This window comes from Equus asinus, chromosome 6 (assembly GCF_041296235.1).
Source record: "Equus asinus isolate D_3611 breed Donkey chromosome 6, EquAss-T2T_v2, whole genome shotgun sequence".
Taxonomy (NCBI): domain Eukaryota; kingdom Metazoa; phylum Chordata; class Mammalia; order Perissodactyla; family Equidae; genus Equus; species Equus asinus.
The window spans coordinates 50,639,733-50,656,190 of NC_091795.1; the positions used below are offsets into that span (position 1 = coordinate 50,639,733).

The 16,458-nt window shown below is 40.2% G+C and overlaps 1 long non-coding RNA gene across 9 annotated transcripts in view; it reads right to left on the minus strand.

Moving 5' to 3' along the window:
* LOC106841438 (uncharacterized) overlaps window positions 1–15,607 on the minus strand; it is a 53,974-nt gene extending 38,367 nt beyond the window's left edge. For 2 of the 9 annotated variants that reach the window (XR_011504002.1, XR_011504007.1), the window contains exon 1: window positions 2,153–2,402. This is a non-coding gene — a long non-coding RNA (uncharacterized lncRNA). Of the gene's footprint in view, window positions 1–2,152; window positions 2,451–15,307 lie in introns of those variants that run through there. The other 7 variants (XR_011504009.1, XR_011504008.1, XR_011504010.1 and 4 more) reach the window with 7 other exon arrangements.
* Window positions 15,608–16,458: the final 851 nt, after the last annotated feature.

Genomic DNA, 16,458 nt, shown 5'->3' on the forward strand with positions numbered 1-16,458 from the left:
CCTGTGCAGAATAAAATCTGTTTTATTGGTAAGGACGAAGGGAAAAATGACAATTATTTAGGCAACTAATAGACACTGCCAGTGTATATAATTTTATAATGATTCCCTGCTTTAGTGAATTGACCAATTAACCAGCCCTAATGGCACTGGATAGGAGAGCATCTACTCTACAACATATTTAAGTGGGATACTGGAAAGCTGACTGGATTTTTTTTTTTCTCGTGTCACATCCAAAAGGTATAGACTCAGTGAAAATGTGAAAACATGAGACTTGAAAGTTGGTCAGAATTTAACACTAGAGATGCAGATTTGAGAGTGAGTTCTAACCTGTGACATGACAGTCTGTTGGATGAACTCATAGAAAGGTAGAAAGAAAACTCTAGGACATCAGCTCAGACAATCATAGTTAAAAAAAAGACTGAAGAAAGTAAAGAAAGATCGGAAAGGACAGAAAATGCTATCACGAAGACGAAGGGTGAAAAAAGTGGGTAATCAGCATCAAATGAGATAAAAAGGTTAATGAAGACTAATCAACCCTTTGGATTTAATGGGACTTGCTGGAAATAGTCAAAGGAATAGTTTCACATCTTAATATCTGTATTGAAGGCTTTCCTCAAATGTCTGGTGATCGTTGGTCTTCCATTCATATTTAAAGGGTAAGTTAATCAGGCTGTGTGGGCAGTTTATCAATTAAAGGACTTTACTATAAAATTGAGGGGGTGGGGGGCAGGGACCTGGTCATTTTATCGAGGGTACTCCCAAAAATGTCACCTTGAGATATTTCTTCTGAGAGTGGGGTGCCTGACTCAGAAACATGGCTACCAGTGTTCTGAGAGCCCACAGTGGAAAGGGGCTGGAGCGGGTCTCACTATTCAGTATACAGACTTTTAGTTAATCTGGCTTTTTTTTTGCTTGACCTAGTACCCCTGAATCTGGGGGCCCTCTGGTTCAAACTCTCCACTAACTAAACCTTCTATTTCACAGAAGTGACTAGGGGTGACCTAGTCACTTGGCTACTTGTTCTAAGGATGGTGACCTAGAAGTCTAAATACTCTGTACAAATTTTCAATCAATCCTCTGGTCTTTCCTTCTATACCCTCCCATTAATGTGGCACCTTCACTTTATTAGCCTGTGGTGTAAGACAACATATATTTGGTCTTTGTCCCCAGTTCCTGGCACACAGCTCCTAAAATCTTTGGAATTTTCTGAGTGAGCACTATCTTTTGTTGTTCAGAAGGGCACATGGAGGTGCTGGGAGGGTAGTGCACAAAGAGAGGGATTGGAAACTCTGAGCCCCTTCCCTCCTACCTTGCCCTAGGCATCTCTTCATGTGGCTGTTACTGAGTTGCATCTTTTTATAATAAACCGGTGATCTAGTAAGTGAAATGTTTCTGAGTTCTGTGAGCCATCCTAGCAAATTATTAAACCTGAAGAGAGTGTCATGGGAACCCCAATTGATAGCTCAGAACAAGCCTAACACGTTCTCTCTAGCTTACAGGTAACCACAAAGAAAGGAAGAAGATGGCTGAGACGTAGATCAAACCCAGTTAAAACTGGCTGACGACAATAAGGCAGTCATACCTGACCTGACACAAATCCGGCAGCTCATTATATGCTTATTGTACTATATTACCATATTATAGGACACACCCACCGACGCCATGACAGTTTACAACTGCCGCAGCAACAGCAGGATGCAACCAAACAAGGAAAGAAAAGAGGTGGCCACCTTGCTCCCCAGAAAAACCTGCCCATTTCCCAGAGTAACTATGAGTATTCCTCTCCTTCAACCTAGACCCCTTATAACAGCTGCCTAATCACCCCAGGAGCTGAGAAGTTGATTTGTGAACTCAAGTTCCCGCTTCTCCATTCCTTGGCCATCGAATAAAGACTAAAGCTTGTGCTGTTGAACGCTCAGCTTCGGTTTCGTTTCAAATTCGCGACACCAGTTAAGAACCCACCGAGGAAGGGACGGGTTGTGCGTAGGACGCCCACCCACGGGCCCCTCCTCGGAGCCCCTCCGAGTGTGGGTGTGATTCCCGCCCGAGTGAGGTGGAATCGGTACCACTGACAGTCTCTCTCATGTGTTTCGCCGTCCCGCGGGGGCTGGTGGGACAGGCGGTACCTCCCCTCGCTCTTTCCCGCACAGACCTTCCCAGCCTCTCGCGGCGCAGGCAGTGGTCCGCAGCTGACGCGACCTTTCTGCCTGGGCCTTGCCTCTCCCTCCTCCTTCTCCTCCTTCTCCTCCTTCTCCTCCTCCTCCTCCGCAGTGCTACACCCGCCGTGGGCCCGGGCTGGGAAGGAAAGCGTCGCCTAACGCCTGCGGCCTGCTACTTACGGGCGCGAGGAAGATTAACTCGCTGCCTTCTATAGGCCAGGCATTAATCACAGCCCGCACTCCGCCCACTTCCAGACGGGCGCCCCTACAAGGGGGTGGGGGAGGCGGGCCGGCGCACTGGGACGCCTCTGCGCACGCGCAAGGTCCCTCGGCTCTTCCCCGGGCGCGCGCGGCCTCAGGAGCCGCGGGCCAATCACATCGTGCTTCGCCTCTACGCCCCCGTCCCCGTTCTGCCAGCTGTTTGTCCTCTTTTCAAGGTGGCGCTCGGGACACAATAGCCGTTTTGCCGACGTTCTGCTCGCCGCGTTTCTCGGTCGTCACCCGTAGAAACGACCTTCCCAGGGGGGGCTTCAAAGCCCGTCCTGGGTGAGGGGAAGCAGCGGCGGCGGGGGGCGTGGGGGGCGTGGGGGGCGTGGGGGGCGGGCGGGAAGCGAGGACGGCTTCTTTATTTTCAAGAAAAAACTTTCGCCCTCTTCGCCTCCCCCGGCCCCTAGATTGCGCTCGGGCTAGTAGCCAACGTTGTGTTAAAGGAAAGAGGTTTTAGTCTTCTTTTAAGTGGTAACAGTTTTCTTCCTCGTGAGGTAGTGCGGCGTCCGGCCTTACCCACAATTCCCACGGCCCCTCATGGCGTCTTTCCGGCCGCTGGGCACCGGTCACCCCAGCGCCGCCCCGGCGGGGCCCTCGCGCCAGCCCGGTTCCCTCCGCAAGTTAATAGTTTCCTTGTGTTCTGATTGTAAGAAGAATACTGCTTTTTAAAAACGCCTGCTCCCTTAAAAATTGTCCAGTAGGAAGTACATAAGGGTATATAAAAGAAAGGTAAACTCACCCACGATCTCGCCTCCCCGAAATAGTAGTAACAGTGCTGTAGAAACTTGGAGACTTTTAATATATACGTGAAAAGTCTTTTTTTAATAGAACAATGTGGACATGTTATGTTTTCCCGATTAGGTTTCATCTTCCTAGGTAAATTAAAATAGATTACATAATAATTTTTAATGGCTGTATGGGTGTAATGGCTGTATGGATGTAATTTGTTCAACCAATCCCTAAATTATTGGACTTCTACAGTATTCACAGCTGTTCACTTGTACGAACAATACTTGATGACTATTTTTATACGTAAATCTGTACATATCCCTGATTGTCTCCTTACAATAAATTCCTAGAAATATAATTATTGGATCAAAGGAAATGCACGTTTGAAAGATTCTAGCTGATGTTACCAGACTCTCCCCTCGAAATGTATTTAATACTTTTCCACCAACAGAGACTGTAAATGACAGCTGTCTTCATCGCCTTGCTAATCTTGAGTATCCTCAATCTACGTGATCACCGTCTTAAAATCTTTTATCATCTTTAGTTTGCATTTTGTTGACTAAGTGTAAAACTGAACATCTTTCGTATATTTATCGGCTCTATTTTTGTGAATTGCCAGTTCGTAATTTCTGATTTTTAAATCAGAATATTCACATTTTTTAATTACGTGCTTTTTGTATATTAGGAATATTAAACTTTGAAATATGGTTACAAATATTTTTTCTATCTTGTAATATGACCCGTGATGTTTATTTGGTGAAGGAAGTTTTCCTTCCTTCCTTCCTTCCTTCATTCCTTCCTCCCTCCCTCCCTCCCTCCCTTCCTTCCTTCTTCCCAATAAAACTTTTATTGGATGAAAAAGGAAGTCTAGCAAAAAGGAAGAACATACGATGCCAGATGGACTAAAATAGCAAAGGATACAATTCGTCTCTAAGTTATTTGCATATTATCAGTTTCAATTAAAATGCAAAAAAATAGATACTTTATAGATCTCAAGAAAATGATACTAAAATTCACGTGAGAAGAAGTAAATGGTCATAACTTTTGGAGGAAGTTATTTGTAAAGGGGATGGGGAAGCAGAGTGGAAGAAGATGGACTATCCTGACATGATGTGTAGGCTACATAGAAAGATAAGGAGTACAAGAAAAGTTACATGATAACGTTATATAAAATGTATACCATAAAATTATATGTGTACAATTTATACCATGTAAAAACTTGCTTTGTATAGAATTTATCAGAAACAGAACCCCTAAATAAGTGCAAATGGATAGAAGTTTAAGGTGATGGGGTTGTTGGTGTGAAGTTTTTCATTTTTATGTAGGCATATCTATTAGTCTTTTCCTTTATGTTTCCAGCTTTGATGTCATGCTTACTTCTGTGTATTTTCTTCTAGCATTTTTAGGTATCTTTTAAAAATATTTCAATATTTAATCCATATGAAATTTATTTATGAGGAGGAAGGGAAGAATCTAGCTTAATTTTTTTATTTTCTAAATGACTTGCTGGTTGCCCCACATCATTTATTGAATACTCAATCTTCCCTATTGATTAAAAGTGGTACCTTTATACAGTACTAAATTTCTATAGGTATTTTCTGTTCCACTGACTTAATCTTTTACTGGACAGTAATATTATTTTAACATACTTTTAAATTATGTTTAAATTTCTGGTAGGGTAAATCCCTGCTCAATAATCTTTTCAGAGAATTTCTTTAAGAATTGTCTTTTAAAAATATGTTTGATATATATAAAAGAAAATTTCATAATAACTGTAAGTTAAAAACATAATATGAAACCAACCCCCCTACCTAAGACCAATAACTTGCGTCCATCTGTGTGCTTTTCCCAATTCTGCCCCTGCCGTCCTCTCTAGAGAGACATTATTTCTTCTATAGTAACTTTAAATTCATTTTGTCACGTTAAAAAAGAGTTATTATTTTGATTGGAATTGTGTTCATTTCATAGGTTAATTTAGGAAGAATGTACATCTTTATAAAAGTAATAAATACTTATGTCGTTTTTACTCCTGCTTTGTTTGTGTTCATTGAATTCACATAGCCTCATTTTACAGATGAGGGAACTGAAATATAAAGAGATTGAATAACTTGTCCAAGATCAAGCAGCTAATAAGCGGCAAAGTCAGGAGTGAAACTCAGGCAGTTTGGCCCCAGAGCCTGTGCTCTTAACCTCTATGTTACATGGCCTCTCCACAATATGGAATCTGCTCATCTATAATGGACATGCCATTGAGTTTGCCTCCACCACTCCCCCAACAGATACCCACTTGACCCTCCCCTCCTCTGCCATAGCTGATTGGACTAGGGTTAGGTGGCAAACTAATTCTCAGTGGTCCAATCAGATTCTCTCTCCTAGAAATTTCCAATTAGTCTTACCTAGTCTCTTGACCTAGTAAATAAGGACACAAGAGTAAAGCAGGGAGAGACGTTTGGCTCACATGCAGGTAGTGCAGAGAAAGCAGGCATGCAGAGAGAGGTAGATGCACAGAGGGAAGCAGAGCTAAGAAGTCCTGTCGCCCCAGAAGAGGGTAGTGGGTAGTTGTCTGGGGTTCTGGGGCCTTCCAGGTCCTGTCCCTACTAAGGCCCTACTGCCCTTTCTGCCCTTGGGGATCTCAACAAGGTACCTCTCCTCCTTCGAATAAACTTCTCTTTCAGTTTACGCTCACCAGAATGACTTTTGCTTTTGAAACCAAATATGCCATCTAAAAACAAATGGCCCTCTATTTACCAATGTTTTAAAGTTTCCCAGTAGCATTGTTTTTCACAGAGATACTGTACATTTCTTGTTCAGCTCGTTCCTAAATGTATTTTAGGTGTTTTTTGTTCTTTACAATGATAATATCTGTTTATTATTGTCCCCTTTACACCTTAAGCTACAAAAAATTCTACTTTCATCTGTTGAGAGTGCCAGATGTGAACAGCTTGTAAATGTGACGTTAGTCTTTCAAATGTGTTCTGAAATAACATGTTTTCCACTAGATATATTTTTTAGTTCTATATTTTCAATTGTTCTGGTGATGATTCATGTGAGGATGACGATGATTCATCTGATGGAAATGAGCCACAAAGATCCTAAAAAAGTATAGAATTTCCTATACTTTTTTAAACAAGTCTCATATATGAATAGGAACATTGAATTTCCAAAATATTTAGCTGATATTAAAACAGATGAAATGAGTAAAGCTATTTTCAATAAGACCAATTTTTCAGATACAAAACAACAGAGGGCATTATTTGGATTTTTTTTTTTTTTTTTTGCAGGGGAAGATCCACCCTATGCTAACATCTGTTGTCAATCTTCCTTCTTTTTCCTTCTTTTTCCCCCATAAAGCTCTAGTAAATAGTTTTATATAGTTGTAAGTTCTTCTGGTTCTTCTACGTGAGCTGCTACCACAGCATGGTTATTGATAGAGGAGTGGTGCGGTTCTGAGCCAGGGAAGCAAACTCTGGGCTGCTGAAGTGGAGTGCGCTGAACTTTAACCACTAGGCCATCAGGGCTGGCTCTGGATAAATGTTTTGAATACAGCAGACAAAAAATAGAGATTAAGAGAAATTTATATCTTGCTCTTAATATAGACACATAATCATTTATCCAAACCCTTTGAGCCAGATGTGTTTCAGAACTCAGAATTGTTGGGATTTTAGACAGGAATGTAATGCATATACCACATAATCTCTAACACCTCAGCAGGATCTGGAGTACCATCTTGTACCTTTAACATTTGTGCAACAAAATGCATTAGTATTACTAACTAGGATAAATGAAGGCTATCTAACCTATATAATAACCACATATCTGTTTATGTCAGATTTTGCTGCCAAATAAGTTTACTGCCAACTTATAAAAAACTTCAGGTTTCTAGAGCTTTTATGGATTTTGGAATTTTAGATAATTTAAGCAAATATGTTCAGATTCAACATCTGGCCAGCTCTATGGGTCAACTAAGGAGTTCTTTGAAGTCCTGGCTGTGTTAGATAGCCTTGTGGTTTGGGGTGTTTAGTCTGAAGGCAAGAGAGTACACTTTTAGAAGAACAAAATACAGGCTTTGAAGTAATTATTGAAAAAGTAATGGGTAAAGTACCTTAACTTGCATTCTTGACCTTTGTCCTCAGTCATCATTTCAGTGTGTGGTATTTTGGTTTAAAAGAATTGCAATAAACCCTACTGCTTCTAGAAAATCTTAACATAAAAAGCGTCCACATTTTCTTAAATCTATCTAAGGAGATCCTTGCCTTGATGTTTTCATCTTTATTTCTAGCACATAGAAGCACTTCCTTCTAAATGTCCTATGACTGTACAGATATCGTTTCAGTTGAGTCTTTTGAAGTATCAAAATTAAGGAATTTATTCAGTCATCATATACATTGAGTGCTTACTGTGCGTCAGACTGTGCTAGGTGCTGAGGATACTGTCTGGTTGGAGACAAACACAAATAGATAGGACATTACAAAACTGTATGATAAGCAATGTGATAAGGTAAGTGTTCCAGTGTGTCATGGAACACTATATCTGGGGTGAGGGAAGGACTGAAGGTTAAGAACTCAGGCAGGTGAAGGTGGGAGGAAAATAAAAAAATGTTCTAAGACAGTGATTTTCAAAGTGTGGTTCATGGACCAGCAGGATCAACATCACCTGGGAACATGTCAGAAATGCCTCGTCTCAGGCTGTATCACAGACCTACTGAATCAAAAACTCTGGGAGTGGAGACTACCAATCTATGTTTTAATACGCCTGACCAGCCAGGTGATTCTGATGCACATTAAAGTTTGAGAAACACTGTTCTAAACAGCAAATGTGAAAAAAATCAGAGCAAGTAGGCAATCTTGCCATAAATGTCAAGAAGCTTAGTGTATCAGAATGGCGCTATTCACTATCTGGTGTATCTGGATGGGAGTGGGGTGGCAGAGTGGAGGGTCATGGTCATGAAAGATCAGGTTGGAAAGGTAAGCAAGTTTCATTTAGGGTCTTATAGGTCATATTCAAGAATTTGGAGAAATTTATTCATTTATTTAACAAATATTTATTGTATGTCTACATTATAAGTACAATGTACAAAATAGATTCTCTGCTCTCAGGGAACTTAGCTTAATAAGCAAATAAATATATATGTCAGCTGGTAAAAATGCTATGACACAATAACTTAGATGAATCTCCAGGGAATTGTGCAGAGTGAAAAAAGCCAATCCAAAAAGGTTAATACTGTATGATTTCTTGTATATAACATTCTTGAAATAACAAAACTATAGAAATGGAGAACAGATTAGTGGTTGCCAGGGGTTGAGGAGGGGATGGGGGTTGGAGAAGGTGACCACTGAGGGAAACTGAGTAAAGGGTACACAGGATCTCTCTGTATTATTTGTTACAACTGCATATGAATCTATAATTATTTCAAAACAAAAAGTTTTTTTTAATGCTATGAATAGTAAATCAGGCTAGGACATCAAGAGAGATGAGGGGATTTATTTTGTATGGGATAGTGGGGAAAGGCCTAGCTGATAAAGGAAGTTAGGGTATTATACATGAACATCTGGAGCATTGTAGAAGTACAAAGGCCCTGAGATAGGGTGTGCTTGATGTGTGTAAGGAATCGCAAGGACACCATTGTGGATGGAGTAGGGAGAGCAAGGGAGAGAGCAATAGGAAATGAGATCAGAGAGCTGGTACAGATGGTGGTGGTAGAGACAGATCATATAGGGGCTTATAAGTCACATTAAGGACTGTTTATTTCATTCTGAGTAAAATGGGAAGCCACAGGAGAGTTTTAGGCAGAAAAGTAACAGGATTGAACTTATGTTTTAAAAGTGTCACTTCACTGGTTAAAAAATTGACTGAGTCAGGGGGACATGCGATGATGGTGGTTTGGACTGAGGTGGCAGAGGAGGAAGTAATGACAAGTAGTGTGATTATGAATAAGTTTTGTAGGTACAACTAATAGGATGGTCTAATGGATTGGATCTGTGATGTGAGAGAAGGAGAGGAGTCAAGAATGATTCTAAGATTTGGGCCTGAGCAAGTAGAAGAATGGTGTTACTACTTTTATGAAATGGAGAAGATGAAGGAAAAGCAATATGGGGCAGAAGATCAGCAGTTTAGTTTTGGGCTTATTGAGATGCTGGTACACATCCAAATGGAAATGTCCAACAGCCTATTGGTTATGTATACATGTCTGGAGTTTGAGTAGGAGTTGGGCTAGATATGTGAATTTGGGAGGCAATAGCATATATATGCTATTTAAAGTCATGGATTGGATGATAATTCCAATGAGTGAGTGTTATGTAGATAGATAAGACAAGAGGCTTATGGGGGCTGGCCTGGTGGCGTAGTGGTTAAGTTCACGCACTCCACTTCGGCAGCCTGGGGTTTGCAGGTTCAGATCCTGGGCACAGACCTAGCTCGTCAAGCCACTATGTGGTGACATCTCACATAAAATAGAGGAAGATTGGCACAGATGTTAGCTCACGGCCAACGTTCCTCACAAAAAAGAGAGAGAAAGAGAAGAGGTCTATGGAGTGAGACCTGGACACTCCAAATTTTAGAGGTTGGGAAGATAAAGGAGAACTCAACAAAGAATGCAGAGAAGAAATGGCCATTGAGGTCGGAGAACCAAGGAGAAGGGTGTCTTGGAGATCAAGTGAAGAAGTGTTTCAGGAAGAAGAGACCAACCACATAAGTCAGTTGCTACTGATAGGCAGAATGAGATAAGAACTGAGACTTGTCCTTTAGATTTGACTGCATGGAGGTCATTGGTGATTTTGATAAGTGGAGTTTTGGTAACACAGTGGGAGGAAGACCTGATTGGAGTGGGTTGAAGAGAGAAAGAGGGCCAGTGGAAATTAAGTAGAGACAATTCTTTGCAAGAACTTTGATTAGGAGAGAGGAGGTAAAAAAGAAGAGGCAGTAGCTTTATCCTAAGAACAATGGGGAGTCAGTGAAGAACTTGTGGTGTCCACCCTGTCAAAGACAGTTTAAAATACTTGATATGACTGCTTTGTTAATGTCTTTATTATCTATTATATGCCAAAAGAGTGATATACTAGCAAACATCTTAATTTTGTGTTCTATGAAACAATATCATTGAAAGTGAATAACTCACTATTTAAGGAACATTAGATTTTAAGTTATTTTGTTGTTTTTTTTTAAAGATTGGCCCTGAGCTAACATCTGTTGCCAATCTTCCTTTTTTTTTCTTCTCCCCAAAGTCCCCCAGTACATAGTTGTATATTCTAGTTGCAAGTCCCTCTAGTTCTGCTATGCAGGATGCTGGCTCAGCATGGCTTGATGAGTGGCACTAGGGCCGCGCCTGGGATCTGAACTGGTGAAACCCTGGGCCGCCAAAGTGGAGCACGCGAACTTAACCACTCAGCCATGGGGCCAGCCCCTGGATATCAATTTTTTTTTTTAAAGATTTTATTTTTTTCCTTTTTCTCCCCGAAGCCCCCTGGTACATAGTCGTATATTCTTAGTTGTGGGTCCTTCTAGTTGTGGCATGTGGGACACCTCCTCAGCGTGGCTTGATGAGCGGTGCCATGTCCGTACCCAGAATTCAAACTGACGAAACACTAGGTTGCCTGCAGTGGAGTGTGTGAACTTAACCACTTGGCCACGGGGCCAGCCCCCTGGATATCAAATTTTGATTGTCTGCTTTAAGTAATGAGATTTGTTCTACACCTTTATGTGTGTGTGTGTTTGTGTGTGTATATGTGTGTGTTTGCCTTAAAAAACCCTTTAATGTAGATTAATGTGAAAATACTCCTTGGTTCCAGGGGGTTGGCCCCATGGCCGAGTGGTTGGGTTCACACGCTGCATTTCAGCAGCCCGGGGTTCCCTGGTTCGTACACTGGGTGCGGACCTATACACCATTCATGAGGCCGTGCTATGGCAATATCCCACATAGAAGAACCAGAATGACTTAAAACTAGGATATACAACTATTTACTGGGGCCTTGGGGAAAAAAAATGCTCCTTGGTTCCAGAAAGAAATACAGAAGTGAAACCAGTTTTAGTAATTGTTTTCCAAATTAGCCCATTGTATTATTGGCTGGAATTCTGCTTTTAATGGACAAATCTCTTAAAAGGTACAGATATAAAAACTAGAGATGGAGGGGAGGGGAGCTCCTGTGATGCAGGAGTTCTGGACATTTCTGCCATGTGGACTGAATTGTAGACAGAGCCTGTTTGCAGAGGAAATAGTTATACGTAACATTTACCAAAAATGTACTACCAAACTACCACGTAGTACACAGAGGTGCAGAGGGGTAACCTGCCCAAAGCACTACAGCTTACAAGTGGTCAAATTGGGATCTGAACCCAGAAGTCTGGCTCAGGAGCCCAGGAGCTTCACCAGCACCCTCAGCAGATAAACAGAAAGAAATTGAGACAACTGATGGCAGGAATACTGCTTAAAGTTGTTTAAGGAGAAAGCAAAAAGGGAAGTTTATTATAAAGACAAAATAAACCTGGCTATCTCCCGGAATCCAAGAGCAGGACCAGGGCAAGGTTTCGGGAAAGACTGTGAATTGGTGACTCATCATGAAGCAGGCAGGATGGTCTCATTCCCAAATGGCAGTCTCCATACACAGTTCATGCAGCGTGTGTTTGGGGCTTCTACAAATAATGTTTTATCTTCAATTATGTTTTTTTCCATAAGTATACAACAGGTGCAAATAACATACAAAAGCATAGACTTTCTTCAAGTAGAGAGAAGCAGCACCAGCCTGGGAGTCTGAAGATTTGCTTTTTGTCCATTCAGAAATGTTCATGGAAACTTTCAGGAGTGATGGATATGTTTGATATCTTTAATATCTTGATTGTGGGGTTGGTTTCACAGACGTATACATATGTCAAAACTTAACAAATTGTACGCTTTAAATAGGTGCAGTTTGTTGTATGTCATTTACACCTCAGTAATCTGTTTAAAATGTTTCTGGAGTAACCACAATGTTGCTGACTCTGGGCTAGCCTCGCAGGTCACAAAGAGGACATAGCTGGGACCCCAGCCCTCAAAAGGCTTTGAGCCAAGTGTGGGGCCCAGTCGTGGAAGCACATAACTCACAGCACGACAGGGAGGGGCCAAAACATGGAGACAAGGTGCTGTGGCGCAACTTCCTCTTCTGTAATATCTGCCCGCCTACCTCAAAGGACATGGTAAGGATCTAATGAAAACACTTTGTGACAAATGCTACACAAATATAAAGGGGTTGTTTTCAAAACAAGATGGTTGCTGTTAAACAACCTATTTAGAATCCTTGCCAAGCTGTCTAATTTCAAATAATGCCAATGTAAAATAATTACTGAAGATGTTATATCTATACACAAAGTGATGAAACACTGTCAGACGTGGGTTTGAATCTGACTTTGCTGTTATTATCATAGTAACATCATTTGTGTGACTTTGGGTAGTAACTTAACCTCTCTCAGCTTTCTCTATAAAATGGAAATGTTAAAACTGACCTTAAGGGTTGTTGTGAGGAGTAAATTATGTATTATAAGTGTTTATTACAGAGCAGTAACAAAAGGTACATCTGATTTGAATTTTTTAAAGCAATAACCATTAATTCCTTTTGAACTAACTAGTTCACATCTAATATTTCCTCTTGTCTCCTGTTAAACTATTTTTACACGTAGGAAATTTTTAATAGTAATATTCACCTCTGTAACAGTCACAATAATTCCAAATTGTGTTCCTATTTTATCGTAGTTAGGATTTTAGGTTGTGGGTTGGAGGATGGAAAAAGATGAAGGGTGGGCTGAGACTGGTTGTCACTCTGCTGTATTTGAATAATTCAGCCGGTTTTTATTCCACTTTGATGGCCCCAAATCATTCTAAGAAAATAGTTTTACTTGTCTTGTAAGAGCCTTATTTATTTCTTTTGTTTGTTGCCTTTGATAGTGGAAGAAATACAGATAAGGTCAATAGGGGTAAAGAAAATAATGTAGACTCAACCCATGCAGTTAGTTCGACACCAATGGCTGACCCATCAACTGAGGGAGGGAATGCGATTCAAGGGTATTCACTGAAGCTTATTTAAGTGAGTGGCAGCCCCTAAAAATAACTGAAGAGAGATAATTAATTACTTAATATTTCCACAATCCAAACACTAAGGACCATATCTTACTTCCTTTTTGATTTGTGAAAGTTGTTTAAATCTATGCAGAATATTTTTCACGTTTCTAGTGCTGGTGCCAATTTAACAAAGAGGCTTCAAGAATTTCCCAGAATAAAGCCTTGAGTTTTATTTCTATTTTAAAACCTGCTAAGCACTATGTTAACATTCCTGGAGTTCAATCAGACACCTACCTGATCCTTCTATTGTCAACTTCAGTCGTCAAAGTCATAGAAATATAAAGTCCTGCCTGGTGGATGTACTTCACTCTAGTTACACTCATATTTCTAGGGTTATTCTGTTCAGTTTTTTAAAAATTATATAAACAACAAACTCCATACCACTGCTTCTGAGCTCCGGTGTGATCTGACTGGTCCCTGCCTATTTTTCCAAACTCCTCTTATCCACTCTCTTCTCCCCTCCTTCATCACTTTGCTCCAGGCACACCGGTCCCTTTCAGGTCCTCAAACACTCCAAGTTCTTTCCCACTTCAGAGCCGTTGTGCATGCTGTTTCCTCCACCTGGAATGCTCTTCTCTTTGAACAGTTAGCATCCTTTGGATTCAGCTTATGTATTATCTCCTTATTCATTTATTGAGTGCTTAGTGTGTTCCAGGCATGTTCTAGATGCTCAGGACAGAGCAGTGAACTGGACAAAGATCCCTGCCTGCGGAGACCTCCCCTAATCACCCTAATGCAGAGCTTCCTTGCCCCCTCCCCCATTATTGTCCACTTTCTGTCCTTGTTTTTCTTTTTAGTATTCATCTTTTTAGTACCCAGTTTGTAATTATTTTACTTCTTTGCTTGTCTGCTCCCTTCCCCAACTGAAATGTAAGCTCCCTGATTCCTGGGGCCTCATCTATCTGTTTGCTATTGTATCCCCAGCATCTAGCACATGCCTGGGATATAATCGGTCTCAATAGATATTGAATGAATGAATAATCAGCATCTGAAGAAATTTTAGCATGTCATTTGTTAAGAACTAAGCTAAAGAAGATGTAAATTATGTTTAGTTCAGAGTCAACATTGAAAATGAATAATCTCTAGCAAAGTGTCTAGCTCATAATAAATGCCCATCGAACTAGTTTTTAAATGAATAAATTTGAATTTATTGCCATATGTCCATATGGGGCATTTATAATGACTCATATATCAACTAGCAATTTTTTTCATCTCACCTGATTCTATCCATTTAAAGTTAAAAGTCCTAGCCAAAGAGCTAACAAAGGAAATAATTTTAGTAAGCCCATAAGTTTATTTTCTTTGTATTTTCTTAAAGAACTTATGTCACATATACTATTAGCAGATTTTATAAACTCTGTAAAACTACAGTGTTATAGAGTACTTAGATTGATGGAGTCTCTTTTACTTAAATAATATTGAAAAATATTTATATATCTATAAACTATAGTGTTGAAAGGAAACCCATGTTGACTGAACACATTCTACATTCCAGATGCTTTCCTAAATTATTGTCTCCTTTAATCCTCACAATAACTGAAAGAGGTATTATCTTCATTTTACTGCTGCAGGAACTGAGGGTCTGTAAAATTAAGTAAATTGCTCCAGGACAAATAGTAGGTAGTGGAGTGAGGATGCAAATCCAAATCTTTGTATTGCATGAACCAGGCTCTTTCTGTCTCTTTGTACTTAGCAAGTCCCAGGCATTAGAAATATAAAAATGAATACGGCGTAGCCCCTGCCCTCTAGAAGCTTTGAAACCAGCCAGTCAGTTAGAAATGTAAGCAGATAATTGAAATAAGTTCTAAAGTGCTTTGTGTACTGGAGAGCTCTTCAGTCTCCCTGGAGTGGCTGTAACTTAAAGCAGATACCACATTGATGGTCTCTTTCTCAGTTTAGTATTATATTTGTTTTATTTTTCAAGTCCCTTTATAGTACTTACTATGTTTTAGTTTCTTTATAAATATTAACTCATATAATTCTCATTTAACAACCCTATGAAGTAGTTGCTATTACATTTCTATTTTATAGATGAGAAAATAAGGTACAGATAGGTTAATTAACTTACCCAAAGTCACATAGCTGGTAAGTAGTAATGCCGGGATCCATATCCAAGCAGTCTGGCTCAAGAATCTATATTTCAGCTACTAGATTATGTTGCCTCTAAACCTTTCTAGACTCAGAAAATTCGATGTTAGCATCCACCAAAGTAATCCAATTTTAGGGCATTGACCCATTAAGCGCCAACTTATTGCTTAACAACAAACAATACAACTATTGAGTAGACTGGATACTCTTGTACATTTATTACTCTCTTACAAGGCATTTCTACCTAGGAGGCAATTCATAATTAGAGGCTCTTTGGTGTGCTTAGAATTAGATCAAGGGGAATTAGCTGGATGGTCTTAAGGACCTGGTGATTCCATTTCCACTGTAGAGTTACATCCGTGGAAACCATTTCCCTGGGCAACACTGAAGGTATGCTGCTTTTCAGACTCTCTTTTCTAAGCTTACAGTGCTGACTCAAGGCTGACATATTCTTTCTTTCAGCATTATGTTAGTCAGGACTCCTCTGGTCATAAGTGATATGAGTCCCAACTCAAACAAGCTCAAGCACAAAAGGGAATTGTTTGACCCGTGTCCCTGGAAGGTTAAGAGGTAGACTGGCTTCCTATACCTTTGCTCAAATGAAACCATCCTCCAGATTTCTCTCTATTTGCATCCCTCACACTCCACAACTCTTGGCTCTGCTTATCTCTGTGTGTTGACCCCATGCATTCCTAGAGAAAGATATTTATTGGATCATACTGGGTGCCTATCCTGCTTTGGATCAATCAATATGGCCAAGAGAATGAGATACTCTTGTTTAGTTGGGCTTGGGTCACTTGTCCATCTGCGTGACCTTAGGGCCTGGATTTATTGGTAACCCCACCAGAAGCACATATTTGGAGGGAAGGAGGATATGTTCTTCAAAGGAAGTAGGGATGATGTACAGACAAAGCAATAGGATCAATAAGCCATACTATAGCCTGAGGCAAAAGAAAAAAATCAGTAAAATCAATTCTGTCTTTATTTAAAATCTGGATGTTTTGTTCATTGTGGATTTTTTGCATTAACTTTGATTTTTAAAAAATATTGCATTAAATATTATTTATCTTGGTTGCTGAGTTTTTTGGCATCTCTTAAATTTTGCACTGGAGGCAAGAATCTCTTGTGCCT